The following is a 17,146-nucleotide window of genomic DNA, read 5'->3' as shown; positions in this document are numbered from 1 at the left end:
AAGAGTAAAGCATAATATACTATTTAATATAACATATCATATATTTCATTTCAAATATCATTTATATCAATCATTTCATCACTATTACACTTATTTCACCACTTTTCTCCACTTTTATAGCATGTAACAATATATAGCATCACATAACATGATTATTACTGACCAAACCTCCAAATCATCCCGACACGAAACCATGGGCTCGCCTTAGACTAATGTACACTCTCATTAGCCCTAAGCTCACCTTTAGTGATAAAGTCACCCAACCAAATGTACTCTATCTCACTTTTGGACTATAGTTTCCCCCAATACACACAATGGGGTGTCATTGACTTAAACACCACATCACACTAACACTAAGGAGTCCTAAATCTCCAACACTGCACCTTAAAAGGCATTAAGGAGGTATAATTCTCCAACACCGCAGCTCGTCGAGCATTAAGGAGAATATGCCATATGATCTTATCACCACCTTTCTACTCAAGTGAACTCCCACCCCTATGATCATGCTTTCCAAACCATATAGGTTCCCAATCACCACTTAACAAGTTTTCTCATACATAATATATATATATATATATATATTTACATATCATATGAAATCGCATATTTTCAATACTTTTATTTGATCAAAAGCTATTTCATGCAACATTCACAAGATGCCATAAATCATGCTTAGTTGAAAACCATTTCATGCACTACATAGTATACTCACACATAGTTATAACATATAGTCAAACAAAGGAAGTTATTCAGTTACCTTAACCCTTCTGTAACTAGAAAGGTTACTCGTGGATTTTAATTACCACTACGGCTTATCACAAGCTTTCTTTCTTAACTCACATGCTCGATATGCCAATTTGAACACATTTGGTAGAATTTAGTCATTTGATCCAATTTAACCAAAAACACATAATTACTACTTATGGCTATATTCAGCCATATATTCTTTTCCATTTATCCATCTTATATCTATTACTACTCGATTACTACTTTACATGACCTCAACTGGTCTCATTTCAGTTAAATCAAATTTCAACCCTAAAATCTCTTTAAACTAAGGCCAAATTAAGCCTATAGGTTCAAAGCTCTATCGTTTAGGTTTAAATCAGTCGTAAATTTCTAACTTAACTCCCAATAACCTTTTTATTACTATTGGGCAAAAATCAAGCCCTTCAAATTTCATCAATTTAATTTCTCTATAACTCTTATTTAGAGAAATTTAGATAGAATGGAAGGTAAGGGTTATACATAGCTTATCCACTAAGTTATCAATTAGAAGCACCTTTCAATGTCCTAAAATGGCTTGCCCCAGCACATCAACCCTTCTCCTATTCTCCTCTCATGCATTTCTAATTTCTTCCTTCTGAAAATCACTTAAAATTTATGACTTAAGGGGTCATTCTCTAGTCCATGTGTCGGGGTACATGTAACTCAAACCTCGACGTATGGCACAGTGAGAATAATTCTTACCACGTGCACTTGCTTCAACCCGAAATGCAATCTGCTCACCCATATCTATTCATCTAACATCCTAACAAGTCAAACTATCACATAATCATCCAAATCTCTAATCTCACACTAACTACCACTTTACCCTCAATTAACAACTAATCACAAGATTAAGAAATTTAGGATATTACATCCCTAGTCAGTCATATATAAAGAATCATAGATGAAACAAGACTAGTATAACTTTGATTAATTATAGAGATATAAATCAAAGTTGTAAGCACTTGAAAAAGTATAAGATATTGGACCGACCCACTATGAGAAAGCTGCATGGTACATGTAACACTTGCCCCCGAGTGTTATCCAAAAATCACATAATTCAAATAAACTAAGTATGGTTAAGGAGTTGATCCTCTAACCAACTTAAGAAATAAATCATTTAAAACCTTAAAAAAATTATAAGTTCTACCTATAGCACACGGAAGCAAGCTAGATAAAAGTGGAATAAAAAGATGCTGTCATGACAGCATTAAATTGCTATCATGACAGCCCTCCCGGGCCAAATTCTGAGGGGCACTGTTCCGCCATCTGACCTCCGATCGAAATGATTTTAAATCTCACATGTCACATTTAAAGGATACTATAAGTGTACTAAATTTCAAAAAGATCCAACGATCGGATTAAAAATTAGACATGTTAAAAGATTGGTCATTTTTGCTATCATGACAGTAAAAAAGCTATCATGACAGCACCTCTGGACTAACTTTCGAGGTACACCATTTCATCATCCGACCTTCAATTAGAGCGATTCTAAAGCCCACATGTCATTTTTAAATAGTACCATTAGCATACCAAATTTTGAAAAGATCCAACAGACGGATTGAATTTTGTGCATGTTACAACATTATCAATTATTGCTGTCATGACAGCACTTTTACTATCATGACAGCTCCTCCGGACCAAATTCTAGAGTGCGTCATTTCTCCGTCTGATATCTGATCGATATGATTCTAAAGCCCACAAGAAGCTTATAAAAGGTTTTACTTGTAACCTAAATTTTAGAAAAATCCAATGATCGGATTGAGATTTGAACACCCGAATGCAAAAGTGCAGTTTTTTTTGGTAAAAATCATTTTTAAAATTGTCCAAATCGCATCCTAATAGTCACAAACTTGTGAGAACACTTTGGACACATCAAATAGGACTAAAAACACCTGATAGAACATTTAAATGATCGAAAAACCATTTATACTAAAATTTGACCCCTCGGGTGCCATTTCCCAAAATGGACCCTAAACCCCTAAAATACACAAATCACACAAGAGTGGCCAAAAACTATTTCAAATATCATATATACATATGAATACACACGCTAAACATTTTCACTTGGCTCAGAGATCTCTATGGGGCCCACACACCCACTCTCTCTATCCAAGGTGTATGTTTGCCCATAGCATACCATTTACAATGCAACCACTTTGCATTTGCTTGTGGAATGACATATATACCGAAATAAATATTTGCTTGTAGTGGAAACTTAGTCTACTAAGTAAATCCATCAAAACCACACACCATAGCCAAGTTTCCTAGCCACAAGTCTACAAGCAAACAAAAATTCATACACAAACCATACAATCCACACATACTCACACACATATACATAATCATATCCTACTGGCATCCTAATCCTAAATACATTATAATAGATTTGCTCAAAAGAAAGGGGTTTCAGTTCTTTACAATTCACAAACAACCCCTAGCTCTGCTCCTTTCCCCGTCCTCCACTGGTTCCTTCGCCTGGACCTAAAAATATTAAAAAGAAAGGGGTGAGACAACCACGGTCTCAGTAACAGAGAAATCTACATTGATTATTGCAAAGCAAGCCATAATCGAATAAACGAATAATAAATTCAACATAGTATATAATTTAGCCATTTAAAATGCATGAATGCATGACCTAGGCTGGTATGGCCTTTCATGACCAACAGAATGCCCCCTGGCACTCTAACTCGCAGGTAAACCTTATACCTACTTATACCTCTATAGGCACAAAACATAATCTAAGGCATGATCTAATCCACCGAACAGCCTATGCCCCTTCGACGTGAATCCTGAGCAGTCAAAACTAACTCCCTCCTAGAGCCAGCCCGACTTACTCTCCATGTGAGGGCTACCTTGGCCTAGGCACTCAACCTCACACTTTATATGTCAAATTCCCTCCCCCACTGAGAGGTGTCGAACACTCAATACACTAACCACTTTAGTGCACTGAGCCCACAATATATAAGGCAACACTAAGTATTGGCAGTATACCATAGAATATCAAAAGTCCACACCTTCTCATTAGTGAACTCCCACCGAGATCATGCTTTTTATTCGTGTCTACCTTTCCCGAGTATTGACTACTTCAACACTCTAAGGTAGTATAACATTTATAAATCTCCCTTAAATGGTTCCTTAGCCTATCTAAGGTACCTTATTTAGTTACACTTCCTTAAGTACAACTTCTATTTTTTATGATTACAATACATACAACAAATCTCATTTTTGTAAAAACATTGTTGTTAAATAATTAGAAAACATATTTGCACTATAATCAAAGTAGTACCCCATAACCCCTTATAAAGCACATTTAATCTTTTAAAACATGTAATGCATGATAGCTAGTAATATTTATTCAAAAATAGCTAAAACAAAGTAATAAGAAATATAAATTTCCCTGTTACCTCAACCCTTTAGTACCAAAAGTGTTCCTCTTATACAAAATAGGGCTCGACTTGTTTCTTAACTTCCGAACGAATTCCACCAACAATTCCTACAACATATAAGTGATCCACATCACTTATCATGTTAAATAGAATTAATGAAGACTATAACTCATACCACACAACTTAGGTCTATGAGCCATAATCTATCCCAAATGGTCCATATATTAAACCAACTATTCACATAGTATCACTTAAACACCAAAACCATTTATTAGCCATCACTAGGCTAATTTTCAATTTATATAATTTTTAATCAATTAAAAACCCTCACTTAGTGTCACCAACTTTCACTATTAGCCCTTATAATGAAAACCAAACCTTAATTTAAATCTTATTGGGCTCAAATAGCATAATTATAACTAAATCAATAGGCTTAAACCATTGAGGAGCAAAACCCAATCTCTCTGGGTTTAATTTGTGCCTAAAACACCTTTTTATTTAATTATCCACTCAAAATATTAGATCATTATATAAAAATTCAAAACATCCTCCCTAAGATCTAAAGAAACAAAAGCTTACAAAAATAAAGCCTTTGGGATCGAAATCCAGAAATTCCCTCTTCCAAAAATTAAAGAAAATCAAGAGGAAGGGAGGAGGATTGAAGTAGGGAGTTTACCTATCGTGTAGCCGAGCTCGCAACAGTCCAAAGCCTCCTAGATCTAAGCCTAACTCCCTCTCTTTTTCTTCTCTTCTTCCTCTCTCACGTTCGTTTCTTTCCTTTTTCTTTCTCTGCATTTTTGCGTGCATTTGGCTCTTTAAATTGCTGATATTAAACTTTGGTGAAAATTACAATAAAGGGCCCAACATTTTTTATTATAACACAAAAGCCCGAGTCAACTTTGGTAATTTTTCCCATAGTTAAAAATCAAATAAAACTAAACTTTGGCTGAGAAAAATTTAAACTCTAGACCTCTATCAAATTATTCTAAATTTTAATTTAATTATAGATATTTTATTTTATATTTTTTTAAAATAAATTTGAGTCTTAAAATTTTTGGGATGTTACATTCTCCCCTCCTTTAAAAAGGATTTTGTCCTCAAAATCCAAGCTAATTCATGAATCAAAGAGAGCAACATACCTAGGGAAACAACTATGGATATTCCTTCCTTATTTGATCCTCAGTCTCCCAGGTTGTATCTCCAGGAGTTGTCCCTTTCCAAATCACTTTTACCAACCGAATTGTCTTATTTCTGAGCTGCTTATCCTTAGCATCCACAATACGATCTGTTTTAGTCTGGTAGGTTAAATTCTCCTGAATTTCAACCTCCTCAGGTTCTATCACATGCGATGGGTCTGGCTGGTACTTCTTCAGCTGTGATACATGAAACACATTGTGTAGACCTGCTAACTGAGGCGGTAATGCCAACTGATAAGCCACCAGCCTAACTTTCTTCAAAACCTCAAAAGGACCCATATATCGAGGAGACAACTTCTTAGCCCGAATTGCGCATCCAACGCCCATCAATGAGGAAACTTTGAGAAACACATGATCCCCAACCTCAAAAGGTAGGTCCTTACGATGATTATCTGCATAACTTTTTTGTCTACTTGGGCCATAATTTTTCCTATAGTTAAAAATCAAATAAAATCAAACTTTTGCTGAGAAAAATTCAAACTCTAGACCTCTATCAAATTATTCTAAATTTTAATTTAATTATAGATATTTTATTTTATATTTTTTTTAAATAAATCTGAGTCTTAAAATTTTTGGGATGTTACAGTACAAGTCATAAGCTTATCTCATATGTAACCATATCACTAAGCCCTTTGACCTGAGATCATCATGGATTCCTACATAATGACCACTGAACTTTGACCTAGTCAAAAGTCACCTTTGATTGGGTAATCATAAAGGTTATGATTGAGTTTAGCGATATTCATACAAAGAAATATGAGTGGTCAAGATAGAATTTGTCCTTGACATTAAGTGAGAGATATTATTAGGCCCCTCAATGAGTAAGATTAAAAAAATATATAGCCATACTACAATGAAAAGGGTTTTTCCATTGTTATTAGTCATTCCATTTAGAGATCGAGAAAGTAATAGTCAAGTAAAGGAGCATGATAATTTCATGTCTCAATCTTGACTGAAATATTGCGTGATAAAAGGGTTGTGATATGATTATATGATAAGTTACATCAGATCATCAATCCCCATATGAATTATGTAGTTGCAATGTCTTGCTAAAGGCTACTTGTGATTAGTGAGTTAATAGCATAATTAGCCTACTACTAACTTCATATAGGCCTACAAGGTCACACATAAGAATAGCCCAACTTAAGCTATAATGTCCAAGTTCATTGAATCTGGAATATGTCTAGATTCAATGAATGTAATATAGAGTGAATGAATTATATATATATATATATATATATTTGATGAATATTTATATATATTTATATGAAATATAAAATTTAAAATATAATTATATATATACACACTTTTGAAATGTATATATTCATGTGTGTGTTTGTATATCTGATATGTATGTATGTATGTATGTATATATGTATATGTATATGTATATGTATATGATATATGAAATTAAATATATATAATATATATATGTGTGTGTGTGTATACGTATATGTATATGTGATATATATTATATTATACTATATTATACTATATTATATTTTATTAGTTTTAAATTTAATTTTATATCATAGATTAAATTTAATAACTACCATGATATAAGAGAATATCATATCAGTTCTATAATTTGAATTTATAAGATAAATTTAAATTAGATATGATATTATAGATTTTATTTATGAGATAAATTTAATCTAAATTTTGGTTGGCTTTTCAAGAGGAAAGCAAAAACCCTAATTTATATAAAATAGATACGAGGAAACGTGCATAGAATATAACAAAAAGATAAAGAAAGTCTCTTGATGATAAAAACCTCTGAGAGCCACAAAAATTTCCTAGTAAACAAAAGGATGTCTAAATTGATGGATGGACAGACATTAGATATAAAGAGCACTAGCACATTGTTCATGTTGGGAAGCCATTCGTATGGATACTATTAGAGGGAGCAGATCTATATTATTAGCTCCTGAGATCCAATTACTTGCAGACAACATGTGAGGAACTTAAAATTAAAAAAGTAATTATTCTATTTACCTTGACTTAGACGAATTCATTCCATCCACATAAGGATAGGAATTTAAATTTTTTATCTTTCGCTACGTCCTCCCTATCTAACAGTCTCACCATATAGACGAGCTCATTGTGCAATAGCCAACGATATCATGTCACTTGCATGTTAATTAATTATCATGTCATATAAGGCATGATCATGCATATTGTTATTAACGGCACATAATTGTTTGTATTGTGGCCTTTATGATGAAATTACATGAATTTATGTGACTGGTGATGAAAAATGTGAAAATATGTATTGTGAATGATAAGTGGACATGTGTATGATAATGAAATGCCACTTGCCTTATAATTAATTGACATTCATTATTATAGGTTAGATGTACCTTAGTTACTGAGTGATTGTATTTACCTATCTCTCTTCAATATTATAGGGGCTAGCTCATCAGGACAGGATTGAGAGAAATAGCCTAAGGCTTAAAATATTCATCCTAAATTGTAATCCTTGCATATTTTGAGAATTATGTGTATAACCCATTATGATATTGCCAAATAGGGGATTTCATATTTTTACTTACTTGTGCTATTTGATTTTTAAGAAAAGTTATATATTTTGGGCCCTAGAGTGTATGTGTTTCAAATGTAAAATCTAGAAAAGGTTAAAATACTAGTGCAAGTAAGGAATGAGTAAATTTGTAATTAATGATGAATTTTATTATGCTAATTGCAATTGAGGCTCCCCTTTTGCTTTTTGATATTAAGGGGTTGAGCATTGAAAATGTTATAAATGTGTTATGTGTGTATTGGTATATTGTACTGGTGTCCTTCAGTCTATTGAGTGTGATCTATTAATATACAGCTTCTTTTTCAACTTCTATTAATATATAATTGTTATTTTCAGTTGCATCTATTCTAGGTGTTTCAGTTCTTAAAGAGGCTAAATTAGAAGTTATTGGAATCTCTGTTGAATAGTTTTGTGGTGTTCTCATATTCTGTGATCTAGATAATTCTCTTCTAGAGGTTTCTCTACTTGTTCTAGGTCTTTCTTCTAAACTCAAACTTTTTCTAAGTTGATTAATGTTTATACTTAATGTTGGTTTATTTATTCTCAAAAATCTTTGTTCTATATTGTCATTGGTTATTAATCTTTGTACATTATTATCATAATATGGTATGGTTTTATCTAACTCTAATTGTAATTATTTAGGAATTGTAATATTTGTGGGATCTAAAGGAATTTCTTGTAATACATGCATAAAATGTTTATCTATTATTAATTTTTCTTTATTTCTTTTAAAAATTTTATGTTTATTTGTAAATACTAATCCTATCATGGTTGTAATACTTATAGTTCTTGATCATGATAATAATTTTATTTCTCTTAATTTATGGTATACTAACAATGTTTTGTTCATATGTTCATTTGCTCTTGAAATACAGAAATTAATATTTATTGTGAATTTTAATTTTTGATATATTAAATTTCATGTTAATATTTCTAATATACTATCTTTAACACTACTTATTATTCTTCCATTAGTTATTAACAAATCTATTGGTATATTTCTTCCTTCTTGAAAATAGGCTTTTACTAATAATTATATTCCTACAATATATATTTTTGTTACTTCGTCTTTAAATAGTAATTTATTAATCTTTGCATCTATTAATGCTTTGCTTATTAGATGTACTCTTAATATTCCTTCAATTAAAGTTAATTCTATAAGATTTTTTTTAATAATACACATGCATATTTTCTTGATTTTTAGATTTTACTAACTTTCCTACTTTACTCATAAAAATTTCATTTTTTAATTCTTCTAGTTTTAAATTTAATCTTGTATCTCTTTTTTTTCATATTATTTTTGATTAAAATTTTTTTTAAAAACTATTCCTTCTTCTGCATTTATAACTTCCTCATATTCATCATATTCTTCTTAATTATTACTACTTTCAACCTCATCTTCTACCCTATTTATCATGTATATATAACCATATTTTTCTTCTTCAATTTCACTACTTTCTATATCACTTATTATCTTTAACTTATATATTTCTATATCTGAATTTTTAATTTTACTTTCTATTTTTGATAAATTTTCATTAAATTCTAATGGTTCTAAATCGTAATTATAAGTTTTTTGTAATATTTTTATGGTTCTTCTATCTTTATTTTTGGGACAGCTTGTAAGTATATGCCTTATTTCTCCACAATTATAATATTTATATTTTTTATGTTTTTTATTATAATTTATTTTTCTTCTTCCTTTTCTCTTAAAAAAATTTCTTGGTTTATATTTTTTATAAAATTTATTTTTTGGATATTTTTTAAATTCATACTTAGTTTTTTTCTTTCTTTTATATTTTTCTGGTTTACATTCCCATTGCGAGGTGATTGATATTTGCCACATCTTAATATTATTTTATTTATTTTATAATATTTCATATTTCTCCATGCATGTTTACATTTATTTGATAAATATTCTCTTAAAAATTCTTCTCTTCTTCCCATAGTATTTATGTAATCTAAAATATTTATATTTCCTAAGTTTGTTTCTATTTCTTCTTCTCCATCTCTTAATTTTTTATAAGTTTTATAATAATCTTTAATTATTGTATATGATATTAAAGTAGGTAATTTTCTATAAAATAATTTTAAATAAAATCTTTGTTCTTATAAGTCTTTTAATCTTATTTATAATAATATTTTTTTATATTTACATATATAAGCATTTAAATATTTTGATTCTAATGAGTATATTTCTATCTCATATAATTGTTTTAATGCTTTTTCTTTTTTAGTTTTCTCATTTAATTCTTGACTTCTTCCTATAAATTCATTTCTTATAATCATTTGATAATTTCTTATTATCATTACACAATATTCTCTTTTATTATTATAATTTCTATCTGGTTTTCTTAACTATTCTCTAAATTCTTGAAATTTACTTTTCTATCAATTTTGTATATTTTTTAAAAATGTTGCTTCTATTAATAAACTTATTGTTTGTGTATCTATATTTCTTCCTATTAAAGCTATTAATGTTGATTTTCCCCACTCTTCTAATATTTTTTTCATTATCTAAATTACAATCTAAATCTAACCATATTTCTATATTTGATATATTTCTTGGTTTCATATTGTGTTAATAGTGTTAGTACAAATCTATTATTTTCAAGTATATTAAAAGTTTCTTCAAAAGGTATATTATAATAAGGTTCTTTTTGTATTTTATTAAAATTAATTTTTAGTTCTTCTTCTCTTTCACATTCATCTGTTTGCATATTCTTCACTTTCTAAATTAGGAGGATTAAAAGGTTGTAATTGTGTATTTTGCATATTTATTATAGCTTCCTCGTAATTTCTATTCAACAAATGACCATATTCTTTTTTTAATTCTTTTATTCTTTCTTTTTCTTCTATTTCCATTAATTCTTCTTATTCTTGTTGATCTATTTCACTTATTTTATCATCTATCGTTTTTATCATATTTATATTTACTTTTTGTTCTTTTTTCTATTCTTTTTTTCTGTCTATATCCTCCGATCATTAATTCAGCTAATCTATTATTTTCTTTATAATTTATTTCATCTTCTTCTATTAATTCTTCCTTGTTTTCTTTTTCTCTTTTTATTTTATATTGTGTTCCATGTTTTTTGTTATATATTTCTATTTCTAGATTTTTTATCTGCTCATATATTTTCCATATATTGTTATTAATACCTTCCTATCCTTTTTGTAATTTTTCAGTTATTATTCTTGTCTGTTTTATATTTTCTCCCTTATCTTGTTTCATTATTTTTTTCTTTAGTTATATTATTAGTTGATTCTTCAATTATTCTCATTATATTTACTTGTGAGCATTCATCTTCTATTTGAGTTTTACAATTTATTCCTAAAACATCCATAATTCTTTGACTATTATATTTTATTAAACTAACATCATATTTTATACTTTCTGTATCATATTTTAATTTTCTTATTTCTTAATGACAATCTTTTTCATTTCATATTTTTTTTCTAATGGTTTTGCTAATTCTCTAAGTCTTTGTAACTTTTCTTTAGGATTTTCTTTCTCTATTATAATTTGTACTTCTTCTGATAATATTTTTATTATTTCTTTTAAACTAAATATTTGTACTAGCAAAATTGTTAGAACAAAAAATATATGAAATGAAAAAAGATTTCTATGAAGAAATAAGAAAATTAAAAAATGATATAGAAGATATAAAATATAATATAAATTTAATAAAATATAATACTCAAAGAATAATGAATGCTTTAGGAATTAATTGTAAAATACAAATAGAAGATGAATGTTCACAGATAGATATAATGAGAATAGTAAAAGAATCAAATAATATAACAAAAAAAAAGTAAACAAGACATGCATGAAAATAAAATAAACAAGCATACTAACAAAAAAAATTAATAAAAGGACAAGAAATTATAATAATAATAATAATATATGGAGAATATATGAATTAATAGGAAATTTTGAATTAGAAATTTATGATAAAAATAAAGGAACAAATTATTCAAGATCAAAAAATATAAAGAAAAATATGGTAAAATAGAATTTATAGAAGAAGAAATAATAGATATAAAAGAAAATAATAGAATAGCAGAAATAATGTTTAATGTTGATTATAACATATTTTCTAAAAATAAAAAACAAAAAGTAAACATAAATATGGCCAAAACTATAGATGACAATATAAGTGAGATAGACCAACAAGAATTAGAAGAATTAATGGAAATAGAAGAAAAAGAAAAAAAATAAAAGAACTAAAAAGAGAATATAGTCATTTATTAAATAAAATTTATGATGAAGCCATTATAAATATGCAAAATTTACAGTTACAACCTTTTAATCCCCAAATATAGAAAGTGAAGAATACATAAATATGAATGCCAAATCAAGTAGAATAATAGATGAAAGAATGTTAATACCAGGTGAAATAGAAGAAGAATAAGAAATAAATTTTAATGAAACTTATAAAGAACCTTATTGTAACATACCTTTTGAAGCTACATTTAATATACCTGAAAATAATAGATTTGTGCCTACACCATTAGTATAATATGAACTAAACAAATATCAAATATAGGAATATGGTTGGACTTATACTGTAATTTAGATAATAAAAAATATTAGAAGAATCGAGAAAATCAACATCAATAGTTTAATAGGAAGAAATATAGATACACAAATAGAAAACTTATTAATAGAAGCAATATTTTTAGGACATATACATAATTGGTGGAGAAGTAAAGATCAGGAATTTAGAGAATAGTTAAGAAAACCAGATAGGAGTTATACTAATAAAAAACAATATTATGCTATGATTATAAGAAATTATCAAATGGTTATAAGAAATGAATTCATAGGAAGAAGACAGGAACTTAATGAAAGAAGTAAGTAAAAAAGATAGGGCAATAAAAATGTTACATGAAATAGAAATATGTTTATTAGAACCAAAATATTTAAATGCTTATATTTGTGAATAGAAAAAATATTATTATGAAGCAAGATTAGGAGATTTAAAAGAAAGAAGATTTTATTCAGATTTATTTTATAAAAAATTACCACCCTTAATATCAAACACAATAGTACAAGATTATTATAAAACATATAAAACTTTATCAAATGGAGAAGATACTGTAGAAACTAACATAGAAAATATAAATATACTAAATAAAATAGATACTATGGGAAAAAGAAAAGAATTTTTAAGAGAATATTTATTAAAAAAATATGAAAATGCATGAAAAAATATGAAGTATTATAAAACTATTAAAATAATATTAAGATGTGGAGAATGTCAAACACCTCATAAATGGGAATGTAAACTAGAAAATATAAAGAAAGAAAAAGAAAACCAAGTATAAATTTAAAAAATATCCAAAAATAAATTCTATAGAAGATATAAACCAAGAAAATTTTTTAAGAAAAAAGGAAGAAGAAGAATAAAATATAGTAACAAATCTAAAAAATGTAAATGTTACAATTGTGGAGACATAGGACATATATTAACTAATTGTCCAAAAAATAAAGATAAAAGAACTATGAAAATATTACAAGAAGCCTATGAAATAATCTAGAACCATTAGAATTTAATGAAAACTTATCAAAAATAGAAAGTGAAATAGAAAATTTAGATATGGAAATATATAAGTTAAAAATAATAAGTGATATAGAAAGTAGTGAAACCAAAGAAAAAGATTGTTACATATATATGATAAATAGAATAGAAGATGAGGTTAAAAGCAGTAATAATCAAGAAGAATATGCTGAATATGAGGAAATTATAATGTAGAAGAAGAAATAGTTCAAAAAAGAATGACTTTTAATAAAAATTAATATAAAAAAAAGAATACTAGATTAAATTTAAACTAGAAGAACTAAAAATTGAAGGTTTTATGAGTAAAGTAGGAAAAATTGGTAAAATCTAAAAAACAAGAAAAATATGCATGTGTGATATTAGAAAAAAACACATCTTATAACATCAACTTAACTGAAGGAGTATTAAAAATACTTTAATAAGCAAACCATTAATAGATGTAGAAATTAATAATTACTATTTAAGGATGAAGTAACAAAAATATATATGCAGAAGTGTAATTATTAGTAAAAACTTATTTCCAAAAAGGAAGAAACACACCAATAGAATTATTAATAATAGATAGAAGAAATAATAAGTAGTGTTGAAGATGTATATTGAGAATATTAACAAGAAATTTAATATATCAAAAATTAAAGTTACATAAATGCTATTTTTGTGTATCAAGAGCAGATGAACATATGAATAAAACCTTATTAGTATATCATAAATTAAGAGGAATAAATTAATCACCAAGATCAAGAACAATATTATCACAACTATGATAGGATTAGTATTTACAAATGAACATAAAATTAATAATAGATAATATTTTATGCCAGTATTACAATAAATTTCTTTAGATCTATAAATATTACAATTCCCCTAAACAATTACAATTAGAATAGATGATACAACGCAATATTATGAAATAAGCCATAAAGAATGATAACTAATGATAATATAGGTCAAAGATCTTTGAGATAAATACACCAACATTAAACATAAATATAAATCAACCTAGAAGAAGTTTTAACTTTAGAAAAAGACCTAGTACTAGTAGAGAAATATCTAGAATAGAATTAGAAAGATCACAAAGTATGAGAAACACACAAAACTATTTAGCAAAAATTTCAATAACTTCTAATTTGGCCTCTGTAAGACCTGAAATACCAAGAATAGGTGTAACTAAAAATAATAATTATATATTAATAGAAGTTAAAAAAAAGTTGTATGGAGAGAAGTTATGACCCATAAATAGAAAAAAATACTATACAATTAGAATTAATAGATGATAATTTGCAAATAACTGATGAAGGAAAGAAACAATCTATTATGATTAGAATAAATAAAAGAGATGTTATAAATATAATATTATGGGTAGAAGAAAATAATAATAATCAGTGTAAAATAATAGTAGGAAAAGATTTCTTAAATCAAGTAAAACCCATATAGGATATAGCAAGACAGAATAATGATAAATATAAATTATCAAGCCATAATAATACAAAAAATAAAATTAATATAAAAATGATAAAATTATATTATATTCTTATAAAATTTAATGATGAAAAATATAGATCCAAAAAATATCATGCTTTAATAGATACAAGAGCTAATATATTAATAGCAAAGTAAATGTATTATCAGATCAATTATATAAAAGAAAAGAAAATATTAAGAATGCAGGAGTATGAAAAAAAATAAATATTGTAGAATTAGAAGCAAAAGATATCTAATACAAATAGGAGAATATGAACTAAGAATAAAAGAATAAAATAAATATAATGATAATTCATGTAATGTATATTAGGAATAGATTTTATAGAACATCTTATCCTTACACCTATTTCAACAAGCATTAATGTTTATGACATCTTGTAAACATGAAGTATGGGAAATAAGAATAACAAAGCTTAAAGTCGAAAGGATGAAAATTTTAAAAGAAAAAAGAAAAATATAAAGTGTACTTTTTCCCCCATGAAAACCCCTTCTATACAAATCAAGTTATAAATACAATAAAAATATTTAGGAACTGAAAAAATTATAGAAAATAAAATTACAAAGACTCTTAGAAAATTCTAGTGAAAACCCTTTAATTCATTGAAAAAATCTAAACCTTTAGAACAAAATAGAATTAAGATATTATAGTAAGAAATAAATTGTAAACCTTATCCATGGATAAAAAATGATAAAAAATTTATTATGCATATAAATGAAATGAATAATATGATTTAATAAAAAAAATCGATCTGAATATCATCACTAGCATGATAGTAGTTAAATATAGTAAAGAAAAAAGAAAAAAATCTAGATTAGTTTATAAATTATAAGAAATTAAATGAATTAGCAATAAAAATAGATACCCAATTCTAAAATAGATTTATTTTTAAATTCAGAAGGGAAAAAGTATATTTAGCAAATTTGATTGTAAGTACGGATTTCTTCAAATAACATAGGAAGAAAAAAGTAAAAATATACTACTTTTAGTGCATCTAAAGAATTATATGATGGAATATATTCCCCACAGAATTTCAAGAATGTGACCAATTATTATTACCTATAAAAGATTTTTGCTATCATTTATATAGAATATTTTTGATATTTTCAACAAATAAAGAGGAACATGACAACATTTGGAAATTCATAACCTTAATAGAACAAAAAGGATTAAACAATAGCACCTAAAAATTGAATTAAGAAAGTAGATAATAGAATTTTTAGGACAATACATAATTAAAGATGGTATAGAACTACAAGAACATATTAGTGAAAAGATTTTCTAATATTCTGAAATAAAAATGAGAAAAAATTACAATCATTCTTGGATTAGTAAACCAAGTCAGAAATTATATTCCAACTTGTCAAAATTAATAGCTAAAGTAAGTCATTTAGCACGAGAAAAAAATATGGATATGAGATAACAAAAAAGAGAAAATAATAAATCAAATAAAATTTTATGTCAAAATCTACCAAAATTAACAATTCCAATAAATAATAATATAATATGGAGTATATATACTAAATGCTTTAGAAAATTATTGCGGAACAGTATTATATCATGTAAATCATATAAATAAAAAAGAAAAAGAGGTAATAATTAGATATGCAAGTGAAAAATTTAATGATTCCCAAACTAAGTATCACTCTAATTGAAAAGAATTTTTAGCAATGGTAAAAGCTGTAGAAAAATTTGAATTATTCATAGTTTGTACTAGATTTATTATAAAAACTGATAATACTCAAGTAAAACATTGGCTAAGTGAAGGAATAAGAACAACGAGATTAAGTAATAAAATGTTAATTAAATGATAATATAATATGTCTTATTATGATTATGAAATTGAATATGTTAAAAGAAAAAATAATCTTATTGCTGACTATTTGAGCAGATGAAACCAAGTAGTAGACCAACAAGTATGACAAGTAATAATGGAGAATCTTCTAGGGATATGACCCCACTAAAACAAATAATTATGAAGGTAAATATTCTGGATATGAATATGACCCTTCTGGCAAGTCAAGTAAATACAAGTATCCATAGTTTATCTGGTTCAATAGCTCAACTCACCAATGAGTTGAATAATTTGACAAATAAGGTGGATTCCATGTTAAAGGAACCATTATCACAAGTAGAAAGACTAGTAGCTAATGTTTCAACCTAAATATTTGAAATCCAACAATATCAATCCTATAATCCAATTAGATCAGGAA

This window comes from Prosopis cineraria, unplaced genomic scaffold, assembly GCF_029017545.1.
Source record: "Prosopis cineraria cultivar Desert tree isolate PC_DT_omini unplaced genomic scaffold, ASM2901754v1 PC11, whole genome shotgun sequence".
Lineage (NCBI taxonomy): Eukaryota > Viridiplantae > Streptophyta > Magnoliopsida > Fabales > Fabaceae > Prosopis > Prosopis cineraria.
Note: the sequence above shows the minus strand (reverse complement) of the source record.